The sequence below is a fragment of the Carcharhinus amblyrhynchos genome, chromosome 2 (genome assembly GCF_965287045.1).
Source record: "Carcharhinus amblyrhynchos chromosome 2, sCarAmb.v2.hapA, whole genome shotgun sequence".
In the NCBI taxonomy this organism is placed as follows: Eukaryota; Metazoa; Chordata; class Chondrichthyes; order Carcharhiniformes; family Carcharhinidae; genus Carcharhinus; species Carcharhinus amblyrhynchos.
This window is the reverse complement of record NC_137325.1, coordinates 55,048,295-55,067,868: the sequence shown is the minus strand read 5'-3', so window position 1 is coordinate 55,067,868 and position 19,574 is coordinate 55,048,295. Positions and strand designations below refer to the sequence as shown.

Genomic DNA, 19,574 nt, shown 5'->3' with positions numbered 1-19,574 from the left:
TACATGTGGGTGCCAACGACGTAGGCAAAATGCGAACTGAGGATCTGGGGAGGGAGTATGAAAAGCTGGGAATGGTATTAAAAAGTAGAACCGACAAGGTGGTTATCTCTGGGCTACTGCCTGAACCGAGTGCAGACGGGCGTAAGGTTGATAGGATTAAGGAAGTGAATGGGTGGCTCAGGGATTGGTGTGGGAGGAATGGGTTTGATTTATGGGGCATTGGCACCAGTATTGGGGTAGGTGGGACCTGTTCGGGCGGGATGGGGTTGGTCTGAACCGTGCTGGGACCAGAGTGCTGGCGAATCGAGTAAAGAGGACTGTAGACAGGGCTTTAAACTAATTGGGGGGGGGGGGGGGGGGTGTGTGTGTGTGTGAGGGTAGGTGACATTATGGGGTCTAAAGTTAAGGAGAGGGTACAGGTAAGGGAAGAGGCCGAGGATGTCCCAATAATAGAGGGAGTAGGGGGCGTGAGTATGGTTGGTGGCGTTATGGCAAATAGGGTTCAGGTGAAGGCTGGGATGAAGGCACTTTATCTGAACGCACGAAGCATTCGGAATAAAGTGGATGAGCTGGTGGCGCAGATCAGCACAAATGGATATGATCTGGTGGCCATTACAGAGACGTGGCTGCAAGGTGACAGGGACTGGGAGCTGAATGTCCAGGGGTATCAAGTGTTTAGGAAGGATAGGCGGGAGGAAAAAGGGGAGGGCGTAGCTCTGCTGATTAAGGATAGCATCAGGGTGGTAGCAAGGGATGATATTGGAGCCAAGGAGCAGAAAGTGGAATCGTTGTGGGTAGAGATTAGGAACAGCAAAGGGAGGAAGACGCTGGTGGGTGTCATCTATAGGCCCCCGAATAATGATCTGGAGGTGGGGCGGGCTGTTAACGCGCAAATAAGTGCGGCGTGCAGGAATGGGACAGCCGTAGATATGGGGGATTTCAATCTACATATTGATTGGTCGACCCATGTTGGACGCGGTGGGCTCGAGGAGGAGTTCTTGGAATGCTGCCGGGATAGTTTCCTGGAACAGTGTGTGTTGGAGCCGACGAGGGAGCGAGCTATCTTGGATCTGGTGTTATGTAATGAGGCGGGTAGAATTAGGGAACTTGCGGTGAAGGATCCTCTTGGGGAGAGTGATCATTGTATGGTGGAGTTTCTGGTGCAGATGGAGGAGGAGAAAGTGGGTTCCCAGATACGCGTCCTTTGTTTGAACAGAGGGGAGTACGGTAGGATGAGAGAAGAATTGGCGAATGTGGACTGGGGGAGCGCGTTGGAAGGTAGGTCTGCTGAGGAGCAGTGGAGGATCTTTAAGGAGATCTTTCTTGGTGCTCAGCAGAAATTTATTCCGATGGTCAAAAAGGACAGTAGGAGGAGAGGTAATAAGCCGTGGATAACGAAGGAGGTGAAGGAAAGTGTTAAATTAAAAGCAGAGGCGTTTAGAGTAGCTAAGAGTAGTGGGCGAGAAGAGGATTGGGAGAAGTTTAAATGTCAACAAATATTGACAAAGAAGTTGATAAAGAAGGGTAGGAGAAACTATGAAGCTGGGCTAGCGCTTAATATAAAAATGGATAGCAAGAGTTTTTATAAATATATAAAAAGGAAGAGGCTGGCTAGGGTGAACGTTGGTCCCTTAGAGGATGAGAAGGGGGACTTAGTGGTAGGGGATGGGGATATGGCTGAGGTCTTGAATAACTTTTTTGTTTCTGTCTTCACAGAGGAGGACATGAATAATTTGCCGGGTGTTAGAGAAGGAAAGGTGGTAGGACTGGAGGGTCTTAATGACATTACTGTTACTAGAGAGGCGGTGCTCGACAGACTGGAGGGGCTGATTGTGGACAAGTCGAGGGTTCTGAAAGAAATGGCGGAGGTGATAGTGGATGCCTTGGTGGTTATTTTCCAGACGTTGCTGGATTCCGGGGAAGTGCCAGAAGATTGGAAAACGGCTAATGTTACGCCGTTGTTTAAGAAGGGTGCCAGGCAAAAGGCAGGGAATTATAGGCCGGTTAGTTTAATGTCTGTTGTAGGTAAAATGTTAGAATCCGTCATCAAGGAGGAAATAGCGAGGCATCTTGAGAGGAATTGCTTGATGGAGCAGACGCAGCACAGCTTCGTTAAAGGGAAGTCGTGTCTGACAAATTTACTGGAGTTCTATGAGGATGTGTCTAGGGCGGTGGATAGAGGAGAGCCGGTGGATGTGGTCTTTCTTGATTTTCAGAAGGCGTTTGACAAGGTACCTCACAAGAGGTTATTGCAGAAGGTCAGGGGACATGGAGTTGGGGGTAGGGTGTTAGTGTGGATAGAGGATTGGTTGTCAAATAGGAGACAGAGAGTGGGGGTCAATGGGTGCTATTAGGATTGGCGGATGGTGACTAGTGGAGTGCCCCAGGGGTCGGTGCTGGGGCCTCAGCTATTTACCATTTATATAGATGATCTGGAGGAGGGAACCGAGTATATGGTGTCGAATTTGCTGATGACACCAAGATTGGTGGAACAGCAAATTGTGCGGAGGGTGTGGAGAGTCTACAGAAGGATCTAGATAGGCTGGGCGAATGGGCCAGGAAATGGCAAATGGAATTTAATGTTGGCAAGTGCGAGGTGGTCCACTTTGGTAGGAATAATGGTAGGAAGGATTATTACTTACGTGGCGAAAAACTGCAGCAGGCGATGGTGCAGAGGGACCTCAGGGTCCTTGTGCATGAGTCGCAAAAACCCAGCTTGCAGGTGCAGCAGGTGGTCAGGAAGGCGAATGGGATGCTGGCCTTCATCGCGAGGGGGATTGAATATAAAAGTAGGGAGGTCTTGCTGTGGCTGTATAGGGCATTGGTGAGGCCGCAGCTGGAGTACTGTGTGCAGTTTTGGGTGCCGTACTTACGCAAGGATATTTTGGCCTTGGAGGGAGTGCAGAGGAGGTTTACTAGGCTGATGCCGGAGTTGAGGGGGTTGAGCTATGAGGAGAGGCTGAATAAATTAGGCTTGTACTCGTTAGAGTTTAGAAGAATGAGGGGAGATCTCATTGAGACGTATAAGATGATGAATGGGATGGATAGGATAGAGATGGAGAGACTCTTCCCGCTCAGAAAGGATAGTAGGACTAGGGGGCACAGCCTCAAGATAAAGGGGGGGCGGTTTAGAATGGAGTTGAGGAGGAACTTCTTCACTCAAAGGGTGGTGAATCTTTGGAATTCTCTGCCCGTTGAAGTGGTGGAGGCTACCTCGCTAAATATTTTTAAGACGTGGGTTGATGGGTTTTTGATAAGAGAGGGGATTAAGGGTTATGGGGAGAGGGCGGGAATGTGGAACTGAGCCACGACAGATCAGCCATGATCTTATTGAATGGCGGGGCAGGCTCGAAGGGCTAGATGGCCTACTCCTGCTCCTATTTCTTATGTTCTTATGTTTGCATGCCTCCTCCATGGCCTCAATGCCAACTTAATGGTAACCATGTCCCATTCAGCCCCATGGCCCCTTATAACCAGTCTCACGCCAAATTAATGTCAATTCACCCACCACCTTTGATCCTACATTCCAACTCACCCAGTATCCACCATGGGCTGAACATCAGGCGCCATTCTAAGATGAGATAAAATAAATATGTTTTACAGCAGCCACTATGTTAAAAAAAGTTCCCATTCATGAAAGACCATTCAAAACATTTAAATCTTTCAAGTTCTTTATCCTTTAGAATCAAACAAAAATTCATAACTTCACATCAAAGATAACTAATCCTTTAATAAACTCCGAGTGCTGTCAAACTGTGAACTTAAAACCCCTTGCTGAGATAATTATACCTGATGGAAAATCAGTTAAGAATTCTTAATGACATACGGAGGGCCTTGAAGAAATGTTACCAAACATTTGTAATTGCTAGAACAGTCTTTTCAGCTCTCACTGATGCAGGCAGTTTGATGTTACTTTAATTTTTCAAGTACTGGAGACTTACTTAACTTCACATCATGGCACTCCTACAGATGTTATCCTCCTTAACAAGTGCTTTTACACCTACTCTAAAGGTTTGTGACTTTTACACTCCTCTAATCAAGAAAGGAGCAGGTACAGGGGACTGAATGGCATACCCCTGCTCCTAATTCACATGTATTTATGCCTACACTGTGGGTGAAGCCTCTTGCTACAATAAAAATGGCATCTGTTTGAACTCAGCACTGAATTCAAATTGCTCTGCTGAGTTTGAACAGTTCAGTTCAGTTCAGTTTTGCTCATTTGTATGTCACATGCTGCCCCCACTTCCCTACTGATGAAATTGAGATCATTTGGAAGTGAAGGCTGCAAATTCACATCCGGGTCACACCTGCCATGTTTAAAAGGTCCATAGATTCTGCACAACTCCGTGAAAATCTGGGCCTAAGTATTCTTTCTGTTGCCATGCTAATCCTGTGGCTAATCCATTATAATGCCACAACTTATTTTATATATATTGTATGAAATGTTGCTGACATTTGTTTAGTTTTTCAGTATATCCATCCATTTTGGGCCAGTTGCACTCTATCCCAGAGAATCTGGAAAGTGATGTCAGTCTGTCAGAGCTATCCCATCCCTTTTCAGCTCGGATTAATAAAGGCATCCAGCACAATCCCAGTGGAAACTTCTAGCTACTGTTTGTACAGTGACATTTTCAATATTTAATAAATTAGTCTAGTGACTTACAGCCTCAACTACAATCTGGGAGGGTGTGGTTTCTAGCACTTTGCCAAGACAAGGTGATTATGGTGTTTTTTCATGAAAAAGGGTCTCTTTCATCTTCAGGTTTTGAGAGATTTACCTTGGTAATGGCTAAGTAAAAGCAAACACGTTCACAGGAGTCTGTATGAGAGTAGTCAGTGACAGGGAACTATCCCTTGCAAAAACTCTAAACTGTAACATAATCTATTGATGAACAGGGTGGCACAGAAGTACAGTGGTTAGCACAGCTGCCTCACAGTGCCAGGGACCTGGGTTCAATTCCTGGCTTGGGTCACTGTCTGTGTGGAGTTTGCATGTTCTCTCTGTGTCTGCGTGGATTTCCTCCAGGTGCTCTGGTTTCCTTCCACAGTCTGAAAGATGCGCTGGTTAGGTGCATTGACCAAAACAGGCGCCCAGGTGTGGCGACCAGGGGAATTTCACACTACCTTCATTACAATGTAATGTAAGCCTGACTTGTGACTAATAAATAATAAATAAACTTTTGAATAGCGACCTAATGCCTTAGCATATGGGTGTTGTGTCATGCACTAGACGAATGCAGATTTGTACTTCCAGTTCTCAACATAATAAAAATCCTGATCTTGGCAATAACGTCAGAAAGATGGATAGAAAAAAAACTGCTCTACAGGTTCTATTGTCTGGTTATACAGTAGTATTACTTATAGAACAGTATTGTCAAAAGTGTGTGTTGTGATGCTGGTGAAGGGCTGAGAAGGGGAGATAGACATTTTATCTGTCAATGCATACAAACAGAATTATAATGCAACAATACATTTTCCATATTTATTACTTGTTGCCTGCAACAAATTGCTTTTAATGGTGTTTTTATAGTGCTGATGGTTGACTCTACCAGTATGTTGTTAACTAATCCACAATTGTTATAATTTAATAGAATGTTGCAACACAAATGGGCTATTTGGTCCATCAAGTTTCTGTGCCATAGAAAAAATAATAATTAAAAAATAAATTGAATTCAACATATCTGACTGACTAAGCTTCTGAAATGTGCTTGATGGCACATAATTCTATTTAACGAACATATACAATTTTGCTGAGCCATTAATTAAAAAATAATCAAAGTCAAATCTCAAAACGTGTCTTTTATAGATTAAAATATGCAAAGCTCCCATTCATTTTAAGAACACAAAAGTAAATTTGTTTATCCACTCTTCCACCCACACAATATATTGACGACAAAGTTTCATTTCAATTAAAGAAACTAATAATGTATAAAAGGAAAAGTGATTGTGAGGGCATCACAAACCACCCCAATCATTTTGAGATCAGCCACTGTAGCTTTAGGTCACTGTCTCCATTTCACTCGTGAAGCCACCAGCACCCATTTTCAGCATGCAGCCTGCAGCATGTGTGGTTCCCAGTTCAGTGTTTGATCAAGATATACCAGCACTCACCAGTTTCCAAGTTTGGTCATAGTAAGAACATAAGAACATAAGAAATAGGAGCAGGAGTAGGCCATCTAGCCCCTCGAGCCTGCCCCGCCATTCAATAAGATCATGGCTGATCTGTCGTGTCTCAGTTCCACATTCCCACCCTCTCCCCATAACCCTTAATCCCCTTGCCTATCAAAAACCTACCAACCCGCGTCTTAAATATATTTAGCGAGGCAGCCTCCACCACTTCAACGGGCAGAGAATTCCAGAGATTCACCACCCTTTGAGTGAAGGAGTTCCTCCTCAACTCTGTTCTAAACTGCCCCCCCTTTATCTTGAGGCTGTGCCCTCTAGTCCTACTGTCCTTTCAGAGCGTGAAGAGCCTCTCCACCTCTATCCTATAAGAGCATAAAGAACATAAGAAATAGGAGCAGGAGTAGGCCATCTAGCCCTTCGAGCCTGCCCCGCCATTCAATAAGATCATGGCTGATCTGTCCATCCCATTCATCATCTTATATGTCTCAATGAGATCTCCCCTCATTCTTCTAAACTCTAACGAGTACAAGCCTAGTTTATTCAGCCTCTCCTCATAGTTCAACCCCCTCAACTCCGGTATCAGCCTAGTAAACCTCCTCTGCACTCCCTCCAAGGCCAAAATATCCTCGCGTAAGTGTGGCGACCAAAACTGCACACAGCACTCCAGCTGCGGCCTCACCAGTGCCCTGTACAGTTGCAGCAAGACCTCCCTACTTTTATATTCAATCCCCCTCGCTATGAAGGCCAGCATCCCATTCGCCTTCCTGACCACCTGCTGCACCTGCAGGCTGGGTTTTTGTGACTCATGCACAAGGACCCCGAGGTCCCTCTGCACCGTTGCACGCTGCAGTTTTTCGCCATGATAGTATATCATCACTCCCCAGTTCCCAATTCAGTCCTCTTCCTGCTAAGTCAACCAAATCTAGAGCTCAGCCCTCCACTCTGCCACTTTTTAGATACCATATCATGTGCATCACTATTATACAGATACACATGCAAATGTGCACACAATATAAGCCTAAACCCTATTTAACCCTAATAGTTAAAAAAGAAATAGCATGATGCAGATCTCACATTTAACCATTTAACATAAGAAGCTATAGGATCCAAAAATTCATTTCAGTGCATTTGAATTATCCCTGATTTCAAAAACTGAGTATGTAGTTCAATCCTGCATACCCTCAATTTATTTTCTCGCCAAATGCTTCTTCAACTCTCTTAAAATCACTGATGTTATCAACCTCAATCATCTTGTGGCAGTGCATTCCAATCATTTGTCACCCTCAGCGTTAAATTCGTACATGTGACCTGTTTTTACCCCTTCTCCCTTCCTCTGATTTTCATCCCACAGACCAAAACTGCAGTTGAGCAACCTTTATATAGTGAGGCATGTGCATTTTGTGAAGAAAAATCAATAACTTGCTGATGAACAATGAACTAATGCAAACTCATTGAAATATGATCATAAAGAATCACTGTATTATTAATGACATGCCTCCATTACTGGCAGTAATGTTTCTTATGTATTCATTAATTCCCCTACACTCCTTGTTAATGTTGCTAATTCTGAACCCTGTGGCTGAATTCTTAGGATTAAAGATGGCTAGCAGAGTGTGTGACGGGAATCAGAACAAAATGAATTGCGACATAAAAAATATATGACAGCGGAGTTTAAAAAATCTGTCAATCTCAAAGTCATATACTGCAGATTACCTTCATAAGATTTACTATTTTGCTTCAATTTAAGCTCCTTTAGTGCCCTCGCTATATTGCATTCGGGGCCTCTTTCCCAAGCTGCTAAAAATAGTTCAAAGAAACCTTATCAGAACCTGACTATCTCGAATCCAAAAATGAAAGAAGTTGCAGTTATATTCAAGGTTACAAGATGGGTATTTGGGTTTGATAATGCACATATAATGATATGGTGTCTTGAAAAATTCAGTGAGTAAGGATAGGTCATTACCAGATCCATAATTGAAATGAATGAGAACTGCCCTGGATTACAATCCTAATTATTTCTTTCAGAGCACAGCCTTAATGTCTAGAAGAAGAAAATTTCGAATAAAAACATAATAAATTAAAAATACAAATGCAAAATGCTTTCTATCAAGGAAATATCTTTTCACTTTATCTAAATTTGATGCAAAAGCTAGCCTGCAGTTTTCTTACTCCAAAATAAAATATAGATATTAAATAAGCTTATGTAACGTGTCCTGAAATTGCCACAATAAATCAGTCTAGTTGCTTTTCCCTGGTTGAGATTTTCATTGAAACATTCTCCTGAGTGTGGACATGCCATCTGCCGTGTTTCTACTATTCTCCGCCCCGAGGCTAATTATAAGCATTAACTTTCAAATTCAATGCATTAATTACTCTTATCAGATCCTTTGCTGCTTTTGGTGAGGTGATATTTAACTCCCCCGAGGCTATAATTTGGTTTACCAGAGACTGTAAATGTTATTAATTTTACCATCAGACAGGTGCATTGACACTCGTTTGTGGCAGCGCCTTGGTAGGATTAATAGAAAGAAGCACCTGCATTGCACTAAATAATACAGCAGAGCTCGTAAATATTCAAACTAGACCCGTCTGACTTTCAAATTGCTCAAAAACTTCATACTCTGAATTATGGGGAATTCTATCCAAGCTTTTGATGTAACCTCACTGCTTTTTTCTATTTCCATCATTTATACTCCCTGTTCTGTATCCTTTCATTTATAAAATATCTATATGTAAACCTGAAATAAATCAAAGAGAAAGAATAGGTCTTATTTTGTTGATTTTTGAAAAGAGGCTATCACTGCAAAAGTTGGAAGAAGTGGATTATTTTCCAAACAGAGAAGTTTCCAACAGCACAGAAAATAACTCTGGGGTGAGTCAGCAGTTGCATGATGAAAATCTTGCTGTACAGAGGAGCATTTTTAGTTCAACAAAAGCAGCTTTATATATTGCAGGCCATCACAAATAATTTTTTTGCTCGTTTTTGAGGTCAGTTTGAGTCATGTACATCTGTATCGAGGAGGGAGAGTAGCTAGTCTTTCAGCCATATGTTTGAGGAACTGCCAGAAGGTGCGTAAAACAGACAGATGACAACCCACATTTGGAGTATTTTCTGCTTCCCCTGGGGATGAATCTGGCCTCTACTTGGAACCTCCTTATAGGACGGCACAGTGGCACAGTAGTTAGCACTGCTGCCTCACAGTGCCAGAGAAACAGGTTCAATTCCAGCCTCAGGTCACTGTCTGCGTGGAGTTTGCACATTCTCCCTGTGTCTGTGTGGGTTTCTTCCAGATGCTCCCGTTTCCTCCCACAATCCAGAGATGTGTGGGAGGACATGCTAAATTGATTCTAGAGTCAGGGAGATTAGCAGGGTAAATATGTGGGGTTATGGGAATCCCTAGTGGGATAGTGGTTGGTGCAGACTCAATGGGCCAAATGGCCTCCTTCTGCATTGTAGAATCTTTGATTCTATAACTGAGAGCTGAAACTCAAGTTTGTTGCATAGTGGCTTAGTGATGTAAATACATGTCCACCACACACTGAAGTTGTATATTATAATTCCAATATACTCTCTACAACGCTAAATATATTTTGATAGAGCATTTTAATCCCCAGTCACAAACACAAGAGTTACAACTGTCACTTTGAACAGGCTTGAGGGCTGAATTTGCTGTTTCCGTATTCTTACTACTATTGATGGCAACATTCATTAAATTAACTGGAGAGTTAAGGAAACATCAATTTGACGGTTACCTGGGTTGAAAACAACTATCCCTGTTGTTGATCCATCTATGTCACTCTTATACTCACTATGAATTAAAATATCTTTGCATCGAGATAACAATTAATAGGCTCCAAGAACTAGGGAATTCTAAAATTCCTTGCTCCTGGCTCAGGGTTACAAAACAGTAAGTATCTGACAACTAATAAGCTGAACTAAAGCCAAACCACGGTGAGGCCTATTATGGAGCTGACAATGCAATTATAGGTCTTTCCCTCATGTTAAACTAATTTTCAAGAAGCTAATTTTAAGGTTTGGGAGTATTCTACCAGAAAAAAATTCGAAGTGTCGAATTTACGTGAAAACTGGACTAAATCACACTGTTTTTTTCAACGGGAGTTTAGAAATGAATTTCCCACTCTGTGCACTGCAGTGTGCCTTGCGAGATTCATGTTGAAAAGCTGGGGTGGTGCCTATTCCTACCTGGAAGGCCAGCAGCAAAGTGCTGTGTGTGTCATTATGCATACACCGATTTGTTAGTGCTGAGATCGGCACTTGCGCAGTCGTCCCTGTCTGATAGCTTAGCCAGTCATGCGATCCCCACAAGTCTGCCTCCACCCCCAATGGCCCAATTGCTGGCCCCCCCCAACCAGGTCCAGGCCCAGGCCCAGTCACAACCCCCCCACAATTCTCCCTCAGCAGTTCTGCCCCTCCATCCTTCCGCAGTGCTGACCTCGCCCAGTGTTGACCCTGCCCCCCCAACAGTGCCACCCTCCACAGTGTTGATCCCTGCTCACCACAGTGTTGACCCCACCCCCCACAGTGCCAACCACCACCACCACCCTGCCCCACCATCCCAGCAGCCCCAACCCTTCCACCAAGCTGCCTCCCCATCCTGATGGCCAGCCCCAGTTGTTGCCTCCCTCCCGATCCCTCTGCAGCATGGCAGGGGGACCCACCACCCCCACCGATCACTCCAACAGGCCCTGCCTCAAAAGGTCCTGTCCCTATATGCCCCACCCCCTTGGCACAGCCCTATGCCTGCTGGGCAGTGCCAAGGTGCCCTTGGGCATGGCACATAACATGAACAAAATACTGACAATCTGAAACTGTAATGCTGAATGTAATCTAAGTGCCTAAGTGGCTCTTCCCACTGCCGCATGAAACATATGTAGTGCTATAAATGGGATCACAGAAATCACTCATATAAAAAGAGGGAAAACTATTAACCTCTACTGAACTAAAGATTCAGGGCAGCAATCTTACTAATGCTTCAACATAAATAAGATGTGAATGTTATAAATTATAGATTTTAAATGAAAAATAATCAAAATGTGCATGTTAGCTTAATTATGGAAGACCACAAAGGCGCTCCATTTAATTCAATCAAAAATTAATGTATTTGTTGAGTGTTTTATAATTAATTTCTCTGATCATGATAGTGGGAGGATTTTCTTTTATGAACCTAATTAAATCCAATCATAAAAATAATGTTTACTTTATTATAAGCTTCTCCTGAGAGAAGTTGGAGAATATAAGTTTTCTCAAGGACGCTAATGCTGATGGTGATCACCAGCACATCATTTTGTTACTTGGTTTCTTGGATCATAGCCAGCAGTAACTTAGGGTTGATTCAACTTGGTGCCAAAGGCCCCTCCACACCCCTGACTATAAAATCATGGTGAGCCCATCCATGCTCCGGACAGCTACCTTGCAGCCATATCAGGGTTAATTATTTGGAGTTGGGACCTAATTCCAAGATGAAGCCTTCCTTAGAGAGTTGCTGGACCAATCTGCTGGGCTTCCACAACAATGGAATGAAGCCCCTTTAGTGTTCATTAATTACTTAATCAATGGCTCCCCGGCCTCTGTTAAATTGTGCTGGGGCAAGGACAATAAAGTAAATGTCAAGAGGGCACTTGCTTGATTTTACACCTTCACCTGCCATTGAGGGAACATATAATTCATCCTCTAGTGAAACGGAGGACTGTTTAGAATGAGTAGATCTCAGTATTTCCTCTCCAGTTATTATCATTCTTTGTTGGAAGATTCATTGTCTCCATCATAACCTCTGCTATATGAATGAGGAAATAGTCTACTTTCTAATATTTAAGCATGAAAGAATAATTCCATACACCTGAATGGGTAGATCCAAGGTGCACGTGACATTGGGTCTTGATATCTGATGGGTGTCCTTAGGTAAATCGATGGCAGAAGAGTAATCAAAGATCAGGCTGCAGAGATGCCAGTAGCTAGCCTCACATGTCACTATTGTCAGAAGGATAATGGAGGCTGGGAGGGAGATTAACAGTTGACATAATAGGGAGTAGGCTGCAACAACAACTGGCAAGGAAAACAGTGGCAGGCAACACGGTTTTAATGTGGCATCAGGAGGAGCGCATTGGCATTCTGTTAAGTGGCCTGCAACATTTGCTTTAAGGACCATCTCTAAACTCAGCTGTAGATCTTTTTTTCTGAACGCAACTGATGTTGCTTTTTGGAGAGCTACCCAATAATCCAGAGCAGGCATATGCAAAATACCTTTTTCTTGTTCTGGATATCTGCTTTGATGCAGATTTTTCTGTCTACACCTAAAAAGGTGTGCAGTGCATTTCTGGCTTGTAATAAGCACATACATCCTGTCCACTATATTAGAGCCTTAGAAGGCCATTTAAAAATATGGTAGTCAAATTTCCAGGCCATTATCTTTCCCTTCAATAGATGTCAAAAACAGCTCTCTTAGTTGCCCTCCTATTGAAAGGGCAGCAGGGAGGATTTTTTAAAAATCTATTCGTTCATGAGATGTGGGCTTGCTGGCTGGACCAACATTTATTGCCCACCCCTGAGCACATTTAAGAGTCAATTACATTGCTGTGGCTCTGGAGTCACATGTAGGCCAGACTGGGTGAGGATGGCAGATTTTCTTCCCCAAAGGACATTAGTGAACCAGGTGGGTTTTTCCAACGATTGACAAGGGTTTCATGGTCATCAATACATTCTTAATTCCAGATATTTTTTATTGAACTCAAATTTCACCCTCTGCCATGGTGGGATTTGAACCTGGATCCCCAGAGCATTAGCCTGGGTCTCTGGATTACTAGCCCAGAGACAATGCCACTACCCCAGCACCTCCCCATTGAGGGAGGATGAAAATGAGGAAGAATCGGGCAAGGTTGGGAATGATGAGACCCTGCCAAATTTATAAGTTGGCCAACTAATGGCTAGGAAAACTAGCATATGAAAACCCCATGGGGACCCTCATAGATCACCCTTGGCAATCAAGATGAGGGAGAAGGCCAACAATCAGGGTCAGAATGCCTCTTCCATTCATGCCCCACTGTCAGAGAGGATGGAGAATTTGGCACTCAGCCAAATCTCCATTTATTGCAGCGGGATGAGAGAATCCCACTCGTGTGAATGGTCGGAGAATCCCACGCCACGTCTTGGCAGTAGAGGAACAGAGTGGCAACTGAGAGGGGAGAAGAACGGATAGTTGGATTTAGTGGTGGGTATTAGAAAAGAAAGATACAAGAACAGATATTGGAGCTTGTGGGGTGGAGGGGAGGGAGATCATGACCATAAAGCAATGGTGCTTGAGGTAAGGGGCTTCTGTGATCAGACAGGAAGGATAAAGGGCTGTGATTGGCAGAAACAATGCTAATGGCTTCTATGAGAGGCCGATGGAGCCCTCCTGCTCCTCGTGGTCAACAAGGAGTCCTCAAACACATTTACACAGGCAGCTCTTGGGCGCTTTGTAAAGAGTGCTGCACTTCTGGATAGTTGGCTGGCAACTGAAATAGCCACAGAAAATCAATGGGCAAATGGAAGTATAATAATTAGGCCATTTCTTCACTGCTGACTACATAATCTAGCCCAATCAGACAGGATATTTCAACAATTCCAGTTGTCCATTTTCATCCATTTACCTCATTATCAGACCTTAGAGGATCATTTTAAACCCTTTCCATAGCATATTGGGAAAAACAGACTTGTCAAAGAGTTGAACAATACAATGTTTACTCAGTTTGCAGTGAAGGTTGCATATTCAAAACACTGAACCAAAAAAATAATGGTGCTGAAAGAATTACTCTAGTTTATTGATTCTAACCAGTACATTTAACCCTAGCGGTCAACTATATAAACCAATTTAACGGCACTTATCTTTACTTCATCCTATAACTTCACAATAAAAAAGCAAGATGATTTCTTCTGTCTGAGTCAAGTGATTCTGACATCGGTTCTGGGGACTGAATCTCAATCAAGTTGAGCCCAGCTTCCTCAGCACAAACAAATTGCCAAATTGAAACCTTTCAGATCTGCATATAGGGTGGACTGGCATGGAGTGAGTCAGATTCCACGAGGAGGTATGGGGTGGGCAAGCCATCCATCCCCTTCAACATGCAACCTGTAGTTTCTGGAAAGTTTCTATTTATCAAAATGGAGATCATATAATGCAATTAGCGTTGTGTACAGAATAAATAAGCCAGATTTCAATTTTTAGACAATGAACATAATGAAAATTCTAATCTTATTATTTAACAGCTCAATAATTACAGCATCTGACAGGCTGAGGAAGGCAATTTTACAACCAAGAAATCAAATCAATGCTCTGTAGATTGTCACATCCAGTGGTAGACAACTTATTTTATTCTTCTGTGAGAGGTGGGCGTTATTGGCAAAACCAGGGTTTGCTGTCCATTCCCAAATCCCTTTTCTGATGATGTTGGCAAGCTGCCTTCTTGAACTGCTGCAGTCCATCTACAGCAGGTAAATCTACAGGACGGCTGGGAAGGGAGTTCCAGGATTTTGACCCCATGACAGTGAAGGAACAGTGATATATTTCCAAGTCAGGATGGTGGGTGGCTTGGAAGGAAATTTGTGCAGGTGATGGTGTCTCCAAGCATGTGTTACCCTTGTCCTTCTAAGTGGTAGGGATTGTAGGTTTAGAAGGTGGTGTTGAAGGTGGCTTTGTAAGTTACTGCAATGCTTTCTGCAGATGGTACACAGTGCTGTTACTGAGCATTGGTGGTGGAGGGAGAGATTGTTTGAAGTTGTGGATGGGGCATGGGTCAAATATGTTGCTTTGTGCTGAGTGGTGTCAAACTTCTTGCATGTTATTGAAGCCCCATTCATCCGGGCAAGTGAAGAGTCTTCCATCACATTCCTGCTTTGAGAGTTGTAGGTAGTGGACAAGCTTTGTGGAGTTAGGAGGTGAGCTACTCATCTCAAAATCCCCTGTTTCTGACTTGTTCTTGTAGCCACAGTATTTATATGGCTAGTCCAGTTCAGTTTCTGGCCGATGGCAACCCCAGGGTGTTGAAGTGTTGAAGTGGGGGATTCAGCAATGGAAATTCCACTGAAGGTCAAGGGGAAATGGTTAGATTCTGTCTTATCCCAGATGGTTATTTCCTAGCGCTTGTATGGCATGAACGTTACTTCCCACTTATCAGTTCAAGCCTGAATGTTGTTTAGGTCTTGCTGCATACACAGACTGCTTCAGTTTCTGAGGAGTTGTGAACGGTGTTGAACCGATTCCTGTCTGATTCTCCATGGTACCAATGGGAAAACATACTGCTGTGAAACACAATTGGAAAATGTGGCATACAAATGTTGGGATGCTCCTAAGCAATGCCTGGTGCTGCCTCTGGAGTGCAGGCTGGAGGCTGCTGGCAGCTCTGGACCCCAAAACACCACAGTGGTGGGTGAAGGGAGCATCCACAAGTGGGTCTTCCAGATTAAGTGTCCAAAAGGGGGTCCATCTTCCAGTCTCAGAATGTTCCTGAAGATTCATCTTCTTTCACAGGAGGTCCATGTTTCCACCTTCTTTCCTCAGTCGTGGGTCAGTGACGTTTCAAGATGGTGCCCAGATAGGACAGTGAACTACATATGATCAGACCCCACCCCCACAAAGGAATACAGCGCATAACACCTGGGTGCATAATTAATTAGGTTAGAGCTGGAAGATTTAGCGTGTTTTCCCACTGGCTTCCGAAGTGGAAACACTCTACATGTGGCTCAGACAAAATTGAAGTCAATGCGAATCAGGAGGAAAACGCTCCAAAAATTGAAGACATAGATAAGAACATAAGAAATAGGAGCAGGAGTAGGCCATCTAGCCCTTCGAGCCTGCCCCGCCATTCAATAAGATCATGGCTGATCTGTCGCTGCTCAGTTCCACTTTCCCGCTTTCTCCCCATAACCCTTAATCCCCTCTCTTATCAAAAACCCATCAACCCGCGTCTTAAAAATATTTAGCGAGGCAGCCTCCACCACTTCAACGGGCAGAGAATTCCAGAGATTCACCACCCTTTGAGTGAAGAAGTTCCTCCTCAACTCCGTTCTAAACCGCCCCCCTTTTATCTTGAGGCTGTGCCCCCTAGTCCTACTGTCTTTTTTGAGCGGGAAGAGTCTCTCCACCTCTATCCTATCCATCCCATTCATCATCTTATACGTCTCAATGAGATCTCCCCTCATTCTTCTAACCTCTAACGAGTACAAGCCTAATTTATTCAGCCTCTCCTAGCACAAAGGGAGGTGTTAATAGTATTGACAAGAAGCTTACAAATTCTGAAAGAAGTTAAAGGGGGAGGCCGGACTGGAGTGTGCTGGAATTATTAAATCTAGGGATAACAAAGATGTGGATGAGGGTTTCAGCAGCAGATGAGCTAAGGCAGAGGCAAAGTTGGGTGATGTTACAGTGTCGTATTCAGAAGCTCAGCTCAGTTTAGCCTGGGCTCAGCTGTGATGTCCTTCACAATCTCCTAGAGTAGCAATGCTTTCTTCCAGCTCACATAAAGAGACTGACCATTTGGATAAGGGGCCACAGCAGGGTGTCTGTGAAAGTATAGCCTCACAGGAGCCAGTCCCTTCAGAAGAGAAAAGGAGAAACAAATGGATAGCTGAAGAGAAAATTTTTGAAAAATTCCATTGTGAATTTGCTGTAGAGTAACATGGTTGTTGGCACTGTGTTCTGTATTAAGAAGCAAACATTGTGAAATTTAATAAAATATTTATTCCACAATTAATCAAGTTGAACATTTTCTAATTTAGATTCTTGTCAAAAGAAAAAGATCCTATGCTTCCATCCACAATCATTCTGGTTTACTTTATTCAGCATTTGTCTCTGTGTGTTTGAAAGCTCTAAGTGAAACAGTGCTGAGATAAACAGCCCAACATTAATATAATGTCTCCATCCTGCAGTTCCATCATTCATTTATATGGTAATCACTGAATTGAAAAACATGCTTATTTTGCAGAAAATCTCCCTTGCCATCTTGAGACAATTAACAGAGAAGTACTGTTATTTGCCTAAACCTACCTAATTCAATTGTGTCTTTAACCAGTGTAAACACCCAGTAATTACTACCACTATCATTTTTCTGAAGGCTTATACCGTTGACAAGAAGCCATCAAATTCTGAAATCAAATCTTCCCAATAAAAAAGCACTCTTCCATTAAATCTGCAGTCGTTTCCAAAACGCGTTGTCCCATGAAATATGAATTCAGTCAGTGATATACAACTTACTTGATAACTAGAAGACAAAATTGTAAAGGAATTGTAGACAAAGGAAGCACAGAATAAAAGTAAAAATGATAACGTGATTAGAAAGTGAATAGCTAAAACAAATGATAGTTAACTGACAGTATTTCTTTTTGACATGCGCAGCTTAGTTTTGTGTACAATCTTTCCTCTTTTTAAAGATACCAGTTTTACACTTCAGGTGCAACTACCCTGGTCCTGTCAAGGAAGGTTTGGATGCGGTAGTGGGGGTAAAATAAGAAACTAGAGCTGTAGGTTAGTGGCAAGGCCTTTCTGCCTGCTGATGGTTTTTCCAAGTGCTAAGCAGCAAGTGTTATCTGCCTGGCAGCAATATTCAGCCACATAGGCCAATTGAGTGCAGAATGAGGGAGACAGTGTTGGTTCCGTTAGGATCTTCTCAGCATTGGAGTGAACCTTCGCTGAGTTCAGTGCCCAGCAGTTCTGTGTAAGTCACCTCCTGGTAGCAGGTCATGAGGGGCATCAGAGCTGGGGGCTTCAGGTCGCAGTGACAGGCCTATAGGAATGAAAGGATGCACCCGCCTCCACTCTGATGTCCCTACTTGCTACGAGCCTCTTCACTTTCAGAATTTCTGTAATGCTTCTGAGGGTCGCATTCACCACCCCACCTCAATAGCACCCACCTTGCCGGTTGGGGCTCCTAGTCCTGGGCTTCAAACCCTCTGATTGGTTTGGAGCCCCAGGAGTCATTCTCCAATCCTTCATTGGACAGTGGATGTGAAGGTGGCCAAATAGCGGGCTGCGTCCCATAAGATCGAGCACTACAGATGTGGCTGGGGTGGAGACCCAAAAATGGAAAAAAATCTACCATCATAAGATGTCACCCATCATTTTGTTTCCTCTTACTATTTCCTTTCTGTAACGTATAACCTTCCCGATGACGAGAATGGACATGCAACCTTTGCTTGATCTTTCACTGATGGTATGGCAGCTGAAACTAGCCCAACAAACTGCATGCAAGAACTCTGGGATGATCGCTTCAATTTATTTTTTCCTAAATTTGCCACAACTGAGATGAAGGATTGTCCAAGGAGGAGAGATCGAGTTATCTGGGCCAATTTCCCCTGGGTTTTAGATGAATGAAAGGTGATGTAATTACAATGCAAGGGGTTTGACAGGGTCAATGTGAAGAAAATATTTTCCTGGATTGGGGAGTCTAGAACATGGGGTCATGGTCTCAGAAGAAGGGTTGGCTCTTTAGGATTTATGTAAGGAAATATTTGTGAACTCAAAGGATTGTAAATGTTTGGAATTCTGTACCCCAGTGGGCTGTGGATGCTCAGTCATTAGTAAATTCATGACTTAGATTGATATGTTTTTGGAAGGTGCAGAAGAGTGGAGTAGAAAATCAGCGATCTTATTGAACGGTGAGCCAGGTCGAAGGGCCAAATGACTAATCCAGCTCCTGTGGCTTATATTCTCATGTTGTTGAAATCTAATTCTGATAGAGAAGGATCTTGTGTTTGAATTCACACACCATACTGAATATATTGTGAGCTTCAGTACATTGCATTTGTACACTGCCCTTGAACCGATTGTTTACAGAGAATAATACATATGTCATCTGTGTGAAAGGATTCCCAATCAAGCCACAATTCAAGCCTGACATTATGCATAAGGCATATTTCTGTCAATAAAACTGTTATTTTCCAGTTTGGAAAGAATCCCTGCTGTTAATTGCTGTCAAGAAATTAATTTACACAGAAGGTGAATTATTTTCTGCCTCTCAGTCTTTTTCTGTTCTTTTTATAGATTGTAAACAACTTTTACTGGCATTTTGGCAACCTTTACCATAATCTCAACTGTTGTGCAATAATTACAAAGAACATATATACATATATCAGAACAACTATTCAAATAATAAATACTGCTTTTCTGTTTCTTTCTGCCTCATTGTAATCCCTTCGGATATGTCATGAAAAAGCAGCTGAAGGGCTGCACTTTTAAAATAATCTTAGCCCCAAGGCTAGTAAGTGTACATTAACACTCTCATCCTTGATCACTCTCAAAGCTCAGTGTGTGTGAGTGTGTTTGTGGGGTTGGGTGTGTATGTATGAATGTGTATGAATGTATGACAGTGTGAATGTGTGGGTGTGAAAGTGCGTGTGCGTGGCAGCCTTGCCTCTGAGTCAAAAGGCTGTGAGGTTCAAGTCCTACTGTAGCACATGA

General features: G+C 43.2%; 1 protein-coding gene across 3 annotated transcripts in view; it reads right to left on the bottom strand.

Annotated features, from left to right (window-relative positions):
- Positions 1-19,574, bottom strand: part of creb5b (cAMP responsive element binding protein 5b) — a 359,057-nt gene that overhangs the window by 41,438 nt on the left and 298,045 nt on the right. The gene's annotated exons all lie outside the window — the stretch shown is intronic.